This window comes from Oncorhynchus masou, chromosome 10, assembly GCF_036934945.1.
Source record: "Oncorhynchus masou masou isolate Uvic2021 chromosome 10, UVic_Omas_1.1, whole genome shotgun sequence".
Taxonomy (NCBI): Eukaryota; Metazoa; Chordata; class Actinopteri; order Salmoniformes; family Salmonidae; genus Oncorhynchus; species Oncorhynchus masou.
The window spans coordinates 40,394,183-40,405,067 of NC_088221.1; positions in this window are offsets into that span (position 1 = coordinate 40,394,183).

The following is a 10,885-nucleotide window of genomic DNA, read 5'->3' on the forward strand; positions in this document are numbered from 1 at the left end:
TTTGTTTAATTACCACTAACATTCAATGAAAAACAAAAGAAAGACAAACCAAATAAATATGTATAGCAGCCTAGATGTAACGGGATTCCTCCTCTTCATCTGAGGAGGAGTAAGGATCGGACCAAAGCGCAGCAAGTGTTCATGGTGTAATCTTTAATGAAAACGAACTGAACACTGAAATACAAAACAATAAAGTGAACTAATGAAAACTGATACAGTACCGTATTGCCCAAACACTCACACGGAAAACAAACACCCACAAACACACAGTGAAACCCAGGCTACCTAAGTATGATTCTCAATCAGAGACAACTAACGACACCTGCCTCTGATTGAGAACCATACTCGGCCAACACAAAAACCAACATAGAAAAACCAACATAGACTGCCCACCCCAACTCACGCCCTGACCATACTAAAACAAAGAATAAAATAACAGAACTATGGTCAGAACGTGACACGAGAGGTAAGTAAATTAGGATTTCGTCCCTGTCTTTTCTCTGATGGCGAGAATAATGAAAGACTGTAGGCTACATGTGTGCTCATTTAGTAAAGAATGATTAGTTAGCATTTTACAGTAGGGAACCAAATATAATAGCATAGCATAGTAGGCCTATAAGGTTATTGTTACACCAAAAATACTTCCCGAGTTGGATGTCAGGTGTTGTTGCTGTCATGTCTGACAGCCATTTGAGAGCCATGTATGCTGTCTTTACAATTGTCTGAAGTGTGGTTTTGGAGCTGGGGGGGGGGGGGGATAATAATGTACATATAGGTACACAAATGATGGTTGGTGTTACTGTTTTTTTCTTAATGTCACTTCAAATGTGTGAAATAACTGTCAAGACAGCAAGAGGGCGGTATAAAACCACTATATGTGAGATTGCCTGGTTACTGACAACATACTATCTGTCCAGGTGGGGGCAGCATATCACAGTGTACAGGATAAGGACCCGTGGTTTCCAGTCTCAGCCTCCTGCTGCCTGTTCAGGAGGGGGGATGTAGCTTCTGCCGTGGATCTGTGAGTTTATCAAGGCAATTCTTTTTATAATCCTCCAGATGCTTGTTTCTACGTGTTTTATCTGTGTAATACTGCTTTACGGATACAAGACATAAAAAACTGCTTTTTATTGTGACATGAAACACATTGTTTGGGGAATTGACCCTGCCTCGTTAATGACCAACAGTGAATTTGCAGCTGTTTGGCTAAAACCTCAAAGTAGAAAAAAAGACAATTTTGACCAAGAGGTGAAATGATCTTTTACAAGAGGGACTTGGTGGGCTTTAAATGCAGGAAAAAAACTCACAATCGTGCTAACACAGTGATCACATACATACACACACAAGAATCAATAGAAGCATTTGGTCTATTACCATAAATACACTGTGCATCTGTGTTAGAATAATCAGCTTTTTATCACCCCATGGTTGACATTTTGACAGCTAATAAATACTACATTTTGTTATATAGTGGATATGACACAATAGTAGATATATTATATAGTATATATGTCACAATAGTAGATATATTACATTGTAGATATGTCACAATAGTAGATATATTATATAGTGGATATGACACAATAGTAGATATATTATATAGTGGATATGACACAATAGTAGATATATTATATAGTGGATATGACACAATAGTAGATATACTATATAGTGGATATGACACAATAGTAGATATACTATATAGTAGATATTATATAGTAGATATGTCACAATAGTAGATATATTATATAGTAGATATTATATAGTAGATATGTCACAATAGTAGATATTATATGGTAGATATGTCACAATAGTAGATATATTATATAGTAGATATGTCACAATAGTGTACATATTATATAGTAGATATGTCACAATAGTAGATATATTATATAGTGGATATGACACAATAGTAGATATTGTATAGTAGATATGTCACAATAGTGTACATATTATATAGTAGATATGTCACAATAGTAGCTATATTATATAGTAGATATGTCACAATAGTAGCTATATTATATAGTAGATATGTCACAATAGTAGCTATGTTATATAGTAGATATGTCACAATAGTAGCTATATTATATTGTAGATATGTCACAATAGTAGCTATATTATATTGTAGATATGTCACAATAGAAAGAGATGGGAGCCGCTTCTCTTTTTGTCCTCCACCCTGAGTGAATGTGTGTCTAGTGCTCAGGGAATGTGAGTGTGTGTGTGTGTGTGTGTGTGTGTGTGTGTGTCTGTACCCGGCTGTGTGTGTTTGCGTGTGTGTGACTCTGTGAGTGTGTTTGTATTCCCGGCTCTGTGAGTGTGTGTGTGTGTGTGTGAGTGAGTGTGTGTCTGTGAGTGTGTGTGCTCGCTCAGCTACTGCATGTGTGCGTGTACCCGGCTCTGTGATTGACCTTGAGAAAGCAGGCACAGTTGGAGGAGAGTGGGCCGCAGAGGCTCGCTTTCTTTCTCTCTGAGCCCCTGCTGTGTGTCTTCCCCTGGGTTAGCGCTCGCTCTCTCTCTGGCTCCCCGCCCCACGCTCCCCGCCACTGTATCCCTGGGCTAGCATGGAGCCATCCTGATGCGCTAGCTGAATTACTCTGGTCTCCTTTAGGAGCCCCTTTCATACTGCCAAGGTGCTCCACCAAAAAAGGATTAAAAAAGCAGGGGGGGGTTCATCAAAGGCCTAACTATGCCGCAAGCTTTGAAAATGCATAAATAACCAAATGGTAATTCAAAGGAAAGAGACAGGTGGCTTGGTGTATGATACTGTTCATGGTGTATTTCTGAATTTCAGATGTGAGCGTTTATTTACCCTGGTTACCAAAGGGGCTTGGTGTGGTATTATCTAATATTGGTGACTGTTTGTTCCTCACAGTCTGCACTGTATCTCAGACTTCCTTTGTTGTTCCCCCTCTAAAGCTTCCTCAAAACACTCATGAAAGAAATATAAGAACAGTTTGATATCGAATAGAACAACCCAATACTGTAGCTGTTTGTGAATGATCTCTTGTGTGGTGTTTGTTTTCTGAAGCAAACGACAAAATGTAGGCTATATTTTATACATGGTTCTTTCTTTTTTACCATCGGTTTGGAGTAGAACTGTAACAGTTTTTGTTTTCTTCGATCGTCTTAGATTACATACTGTAGCCCCTCATGTAACATCCAACAGCATTTATTTGCAGTTCATCCCCAGCTAAAAGGAACTCATGAGTTTCTGTGTTGAGGAGGCGTTAGGGTCCATTGTTGTCAACTTTTTCTCCCTCTGCGGGGAAAAGCTTTTTCAATGTGCAGTTTAACTAGCTAGGCCTGAATGATCAAGGGACAATCCAGCCAGCACATTTGGTTCCTTGGAAGTTGTCGGAATGTACATTTTGGTTTCCCATTGGTTCTGGGATTGAAGCCATACGTTTCCCATTGGTTCTGGGATTGAAGCCATACGTTTCCCATTGGTTCTGGGATTGAAGCCATACGTTTCCCATTGGTTCTGGGATTGAAGCCATACGTTTCCCATTGGTTCTGGGATTGAAGCCATACGTTTCCCATTGGTTCTGGGATTGAAGCCATACGTTTCCCATTGGTTCTGGGATTGAAGCCATACGTTTCCCATTGGTTCTGGGATTGAAGCCATACGTTTCCCATTGGTTCTTTGATTGAAGCCGTACGTTTCCCATTGGTTCTGGGATTGAAGCCATACAATTCCTGACGGGTAAAACGGAAGATAACATTTAGCCTGTTCTGGGAATGTTCATTTTCAGGTTGCAAGGAGGTTCCTTAACACTTCCACTGAATGTTTCAATAAGACTTTTAATGATCTTCTGTTCTCTGTCCATAGAATGAGTCCAATGCACGACAAGGATGGAGCCAGCATGCCATGTTCTCTTAACTGATACAAAGCTGTTCATTTTAGTCTATACAAACGGACCGTATTTCAAAGGAAACAGGTATTGCCAATAAGTGGGCGTGGCCAACACACCTGAACACACTTAACAAGAGCTAGGCTAGAGAGAGTTTTGTTGATGCTGAGAACGGAATGTATGTTTTTAAATAACATTCTTAAAACGTTACTAATATTTTCTTGTGGTTTTTATGGAACGTTTTCTTATTGTTCTGAGAACATGACTTTAAATACAACCACAAGGAAACGTTATGCTGAAGTACTGAAATTCCCACAGAATAACATTGTTTCTTAACGTTCTCTGAATTATTTGAGAACATTTCCAATGTCAAACCAGTTGGAGAACATTACCAAAATGAAATATAACAATGTTCTGTTAAAGTAATGAAATAAAGTAAGAACATAACGAAACAGAACACAAGGTTGACTAAGAAAATAAATACAGAACCTTACAGTGGTCAAGCATGACTCCAACATCATCATTAAGTTTTCTGACAACGCGACGGTGGTAGGCCTGATCACCGACAATGATGAGACAGCCTATAGGGAGGAGGTCAGAGACCTGGCAGTGTGGTGCCAGGACAACAACTTCTTCCTCAACGTCAGCAAGACAAAGGAGCTGACACAGTTGTAAAGAGGGCACGAAAACGCCTATTCCCCATCAGGAGGCTGGGTCCCCATGACCTCAAAAAGTTCTACAGCTGCACCACCATGAGTATCCTGACCGGTTGCATCAACGCCTGGTATGGCAATTGCTCGGCATCTGACCATAAGGTGCTACAGAGGGTAGTGCTTATAGCCGAATACATCACGGGGGCCGAGCTTCCTGCCATCCAGGACCTCTACACCAGGCGGTGCATATGACTCCAGCCACCTGAGTCATAGACATTTCTCTCTGGTTCCGCACGGCAAACGGTACCGGAGCGCCAAGTCTAGGTCCAAAGGGCTCCTTAACAGCTTCTAACCCCAAGTCCTCAGATATAGAATTTCTTAATGTTATTCAGTTCCTTTAGCTTTGATGCCTCATGATTGAGCATAGCTCTGTTCAAGTAGAGTGTGATTTTGCTGTGATCTGATAGGGGTGTCAGTCTCTCTCTCAATCTCAAATCAAGTCAAAGGTTTTTATTGGCATAGGGAACATGTTTACGTTGCCAAACAACTGTAATGGATAATAAACAAAAGTTAAATAAACAATACAAAAAATACAGGTAAAATTACACACCAAAGGAATAGAGACATTTCAAATGTGATATTATGGCTATATATAGTGTAGCGATGTGCAAATAGTTAAAGTACAAAAGGGAAAATAAATAAACATCTCTCTCTCTCTCTCTCTCTCTCTCTGTCTGTCTTTCTCTTCTTCCTTTTATTCCTCTCTGTGTGTTTCAACAGTGGCGCTGCTGTTATTGATGGGTGGGTACAAAGGATTTCAGACGACCTTACTGTCATAGGATAGGCACTCCATTATTTCATGCAGTAATGTAACTAGAAGCAGTTACTATTTTCACCAGTGCAGGATGAGTCTTCCTTGCTTTTGTTTTGAGAAAACCGTCTTTATCATGTAATATTCATACACTGCCCACCTGCCGTTGGACACCACGATGTAAATGCTCAGAGCCCACAATGCATGCTGGGAATATTCTCGTATTGCCCCTACACACCATAGTTCCCAACGAGGTGTCCTTTCCTCTCCTCTCCTCTCCTTTGCACTGTATATGCGGACATAGCACAGAAAGCACAGCAGGACTAGACACCAAGAGACACATATGGTCTTAGGATTCCTCTCTTTCCCTCTTCCACAGTGCAGTAGAGTAGAGGCAAGGCAAGCACACAAGGGAGGGAGACACCAGAGGCATTTTATTAAGCAGGCAATAAAAAGACGGAGACGAGGCATCTCTGACATCTAAGGCCCTCGTCCTCCAGAGTGACGCAGCCTCCTTCTCTTCTCTCATCACTCTTTCTCCGCCGAGGATAAGAGGGAGGAATATAACAAGAGCAATAACCCTGCTCAGGAGGGAGGGAGGGAGGGAGAGATGGAGGGAGGAGGGAGGGAGAGATGGAGGGAGGGAGGGAGTGAGGAACAAGAGAAAGTGGTAGGAGGGGTGTCGTAAACAACGAAGCGAAAGCTCCCTCAGTCTGCCTGCCTGCCTGCCTGCCTGTCTGTCTGTCTGTCTGCCTGTCTGTCTGTCTGTCTGTCTGTCTGTCTGTCTGTCTGTCTGTCTGTCTGTCTGTCTGTCTGTCTGTCTGTCTGCCTGTCTGCCTGTCTTCTGTCTGCGTTCATTGGTTCTATTTTTGCTGCGGTGGAAGAGGAAGAGAAGGAGGTGGCATGGAAATGCGGGTGCTGCATAATGCATGGCCCCTATGGAACCAGGTGCCCTCTCTCAGGGACCAGGGGCCTTATAATCAGCTGCCTTCTCTTAGGGGCCACATCTACAGACATACATGGCCCTTTAAAACAGGTGTGCTCTCTCAGCAGACAAAAGCCATATCTCTGGGGCCACAGACAGACACACACACACACACAAACACACACGCATACACGCATACACACATACACACAACACATGCATGTATACATACATACATACATACATACATACATACATACATACATACATACACACACACACACACACACGCATACACGCATACACACATCACATACATACATACACACACACACACACACACACACACACACACACACACACACACACACACACACACACACACACACACACACACACACACACACACACACACACACCAATCTTACTAAGGTCCAGGCTGGCTTGTTGAGTGTTTTAACATCTTGAGCTGAAGTTAGCAGATGGGGGATGGATGGAAGGATGGACGGACGGTTGGGCGGGTGTGTGACAGCCAGGAAGCAGATGGACATGTGACCTATAGAAGCCCCCCCCCCCTCTTGTGACGAGCAGGTTTTAATTACAAACTATCTGAGACTTTACCAATAATTTGAAATATTCAACTTCCTTCCTGCTCCGAGCCCCATAGAAAGGAATACATTAGAGTCACTAAATGAAACACAGAGCCAACCAGAAAGTGACATTCGGTGAAAGGGACAGTTGGCGTTTAAAAGGAAACAAAAAATGCTATTGTTCAATACAGCTGCTTTGTTTTCGTGGACCATTGGACAGTTAGACATTATTACAGATGGTGTAATAACACAGGAAGTTGTTGGACATTGCATTGTGTATGAATTTTCATCCAAGGACACTTTATGGCCTGACAAGTATCCATAGACAAAAGGTACTCTAAGTACGTTTTGACCAGAGCCCTAGCCCTATTGAGGGAGTAGAGGGACATTTGGGATACAGCCTGGGTCTCTCTCCTCACACTTCTCCATACATCCTGTGTTTCAGTCAGACCAGCAGTAGAGCTACAGCAGCAGACCAGTCTATTACAGACAGGAGGAACTGGAGGAGATAAATGAGAGGAAGACTCTAATGTGTTACTACTGGGTGAAACTTGACATGTAGACACAGCCCAATGCTGACATACTGTCCTCTATCACACACACACACACACACACACACACACACACACACACACACACACACACACACACACACACACACACACACACACACACACACACACACACACACACACACTGTTCGTAATCTGGCCAAGACAGCCTGCCACAGATCTGACAGCACATACAGATTTTTCTGTTCCCTAAAAGACGATAGATAGGGGCTGTCCAGGCCAGCTAGCTACTTTGAGTTACAATGCCATTGTCTAGCTCTTCTCCTCTCTTTCTTTCTCGCTCTTTCGCTCTCTCTCTCTTTTGCTCTCTCCCTCTTTTGCTCTCTCTCCCGTGCTCTCTCTCGCTCTCTCTCCCCCTCTCTCGTCGCCTTGGCGATAAATCACTGACTCTGTATCCCTTCATGGTGTATTGAGCTGCACCACGAAAGCCACAGGCAAGGGAGATGCTTTGTGTTGTGTATGCTACTCTAGGTAGGTACACCACTAGTGGCATGGTGATATTCACGAGGCGTCACGTGACAGGCTATGCATGGTTATAAACAGGGCTGATAAATGCTGTGTTAAGGTGTCGCCGTTGGGATCTAACACTGTGCAAAAGATAGAGAGGTGGGGGACATGCCAGGTGATGCACTACAACACACTGCAGTGCTGGGAACTGAGGGAGATTTGGTGCCGACAGAGATGGACGCGTTCTTAGGAACATATGCAGTATTTTGTTTTTTTCCGTATTATTTCTCACACTGTAACCCCAGGAAATCATACATCTTATTACATACAGTCGGGAGGAACTATTGGATATAAGAGCAATGTCAACTTACCAACATTACGACCAGGAATACGACTTTCCCAAAGCGGGTCCTCTGTTTGGTCCACCACCCAGGACAATGGATGGGATTCCAGCCGGTGACCCAAAACAACGACGCCGCAGAAGGGGCAGATGGAGCGGCCTTCTGGTCAGGCTCCGTAGACGGGCACATCGCTCACCGCTCCCGAGTATACAACTCGCCAATGTCCAGTCTCTTGACAACAAGGCAGACAAAATCCGAGCAAGGGTTGCCTTCCAGAGAGACATCAGAGATTGTAACATTATTTGTTTCACGGAAACATGGCTCACTCGGGACACGTTATCAGAGCCGGTACAGCCACCCGGTTTCTTCACGCATCGCACCGACAGAAACAAACATCTCTCTGGTAAGAAGAAGGGCGGGGTTGTATGCCTTATGATTAACGAGTTGTGGTGTGATCATAACAACATACAGGATCTCAAGTCCTTTTGTTCACCTGACCTAGAATTCCTTACAATCAAATGCCAACAGCATTATCTACCAAGAGAATTCTCTTCGATTATAATCACAGCCGTGTATATCCCCCCCAAGCAGACACCTCGACGGCCCTGAAAGAACTTCACTGGACTCTATGTAAACTAGAAACCCTACACCCTGAGGCTGCATTCATTTTATCTGGGGATTTTAACAAGGTTAACCTGCTCCCTAAATGTTATCAGCAGATCGAATGCGCGACCCGGACTGGCAAAATTCGGGATCATTGATGCTCTAATTGCCGTGACGCATACAAAGCCCTGCCTCCTTTCAGCAAATCTGACCACGACTCCATTTTGTTGCTCCCAGCCTATAGACAGAAACTAAAACAGGTAGCACCCGTGCTCATGTCTGTTCAACGCTGGTCCGACCAATCTGATTCCACGCTTCAAGATTGCTTCGATCACTTGGACTGGGATATGTTCCGGATAGCGTCAACAAAATTGATGTATACGCTGATTCAGTGAGCGAGTGTATTAGCAAGTGCATTGGTGATGTTGTATCACTGTGACTATTAAAACCTTCCGCAACCAGAAACCGTGGATTGATGGCAGCATTCACGCAAAACTGAAAGTGCGAACCACTGCTTTTATTCATGGCAAGGCAACCGGAAACATGACCGAATACAAACAGTGTAGCTATTCCCTCTGCAAGGCAATCAAACAAGCTAAGCATCAGTATAGCTTTAAGCAGCAGCTGTCAGAGCAGCTCACAGATCACTGCACCTGTACATAGCCCATTTATAAATAGCCCAAACAACTACCTCTTCCCCTACTGTATTTATTTATTTATTTTGCTCCTTTGTACCCAGTATTTCTACTTTGCACACTCATCTTCTGTCAAATCTACCATTCCAGTGTTTTAATTGCTATATTTGTCACATCCTGACCTTAGTTCCTTTTTTTGTCTCTGTTTTAGTTTGGTCAGGGCGTGAGTTGTGGTGGGCATTCTATGTTGTGTATTCTAGGTTTTGTATTTCTGTGTTTGACCTGGTATGGTTCCCAATCAGAGGCAGCTGTCGATCGTTGTCTCTGATTGAGAACCATGCTTAGGCAGCCTGTTTTCCCACTATGGGTTGTGGGTAGTTATTTTCTGTGTAGTGTTTTTGTTGCACCTTGCAGAACTGTTCAGTTGTCGGTTTGTTGTGTTTGTTCGCGTATTCATCTTTATTAAAATTATTATGAATACTTACCACGCTGCACTTTGGTCCTCTTCTCCTTCTCCCAACGCCAATCGTTACAATATTGTATTTACTTCGCCACCATGGCCTATGTATTGCCTTTACCTCCCTTATTCCACCTAATTTGCTCACATTGTATATAGACTTATTTTTCTACTGTATTATTGACTATATGTTTGTTTTATTCCATGTGTAACTCTGTGTTGTTATATGTGTCAAACTGCTTTGCTTTATCTTGGCCAGGTCGCAGTTGTAAATGAGAACTTGTTCTCAACTAGCCTACCTGGTTAAATAAAGGTGAAATAAAGAAAATAAAATAGAGACAAAGTAGAGTCACAATTCAACGGCTCAGACACGAGACTTATGTGGCAGGGTCTACAGTCAATCACGGATTACAAAAAGAAAAAAAAAGAAAAGAAAACCAGCTCCGTCGCGGACACCGACGTCTTGCTCCCAGACAAATTAAACAACTTCTTTGCTCGTTTTGAGGACAATACAGGGCCAATGACACGGCCCGCTACCAAAACCTGTGGGCTCTCCTTCACCGCGGACAATGTGAATAAAACATTTAAACGTGTTAACCCTTGCAAGGCTGCCGGCCCAGACGGCATCCCCAGCCGCATCCTCAGAGCATGAACAGACCAGCTGGCTGGTGTGTATATGGACATATTCAGTCAATCCCTATCCCAGTCTGCTGTTCCCACATGCTTCAAGAGGGCCACCATTGTTCCTGTTCCCAAGAAAGCTAAGGTAACTGGGCTAAACGACTATCGTTCTGTAGCACTCACTTCCGTCATCATGAAGTGAGAGACGAGTCAAGGACCATATCCACCCTACCTGACACCCTAGACCCACTCCAATTTGCTTACCCCCAATAGGTCCACAGACGACGCAATCACAATCACACTGCACACTGCCCTAACCCATCTGGACAAGAGGAATACCTATGTGAGAATGCTGTTCATCGACTACAGCTCAGCATTT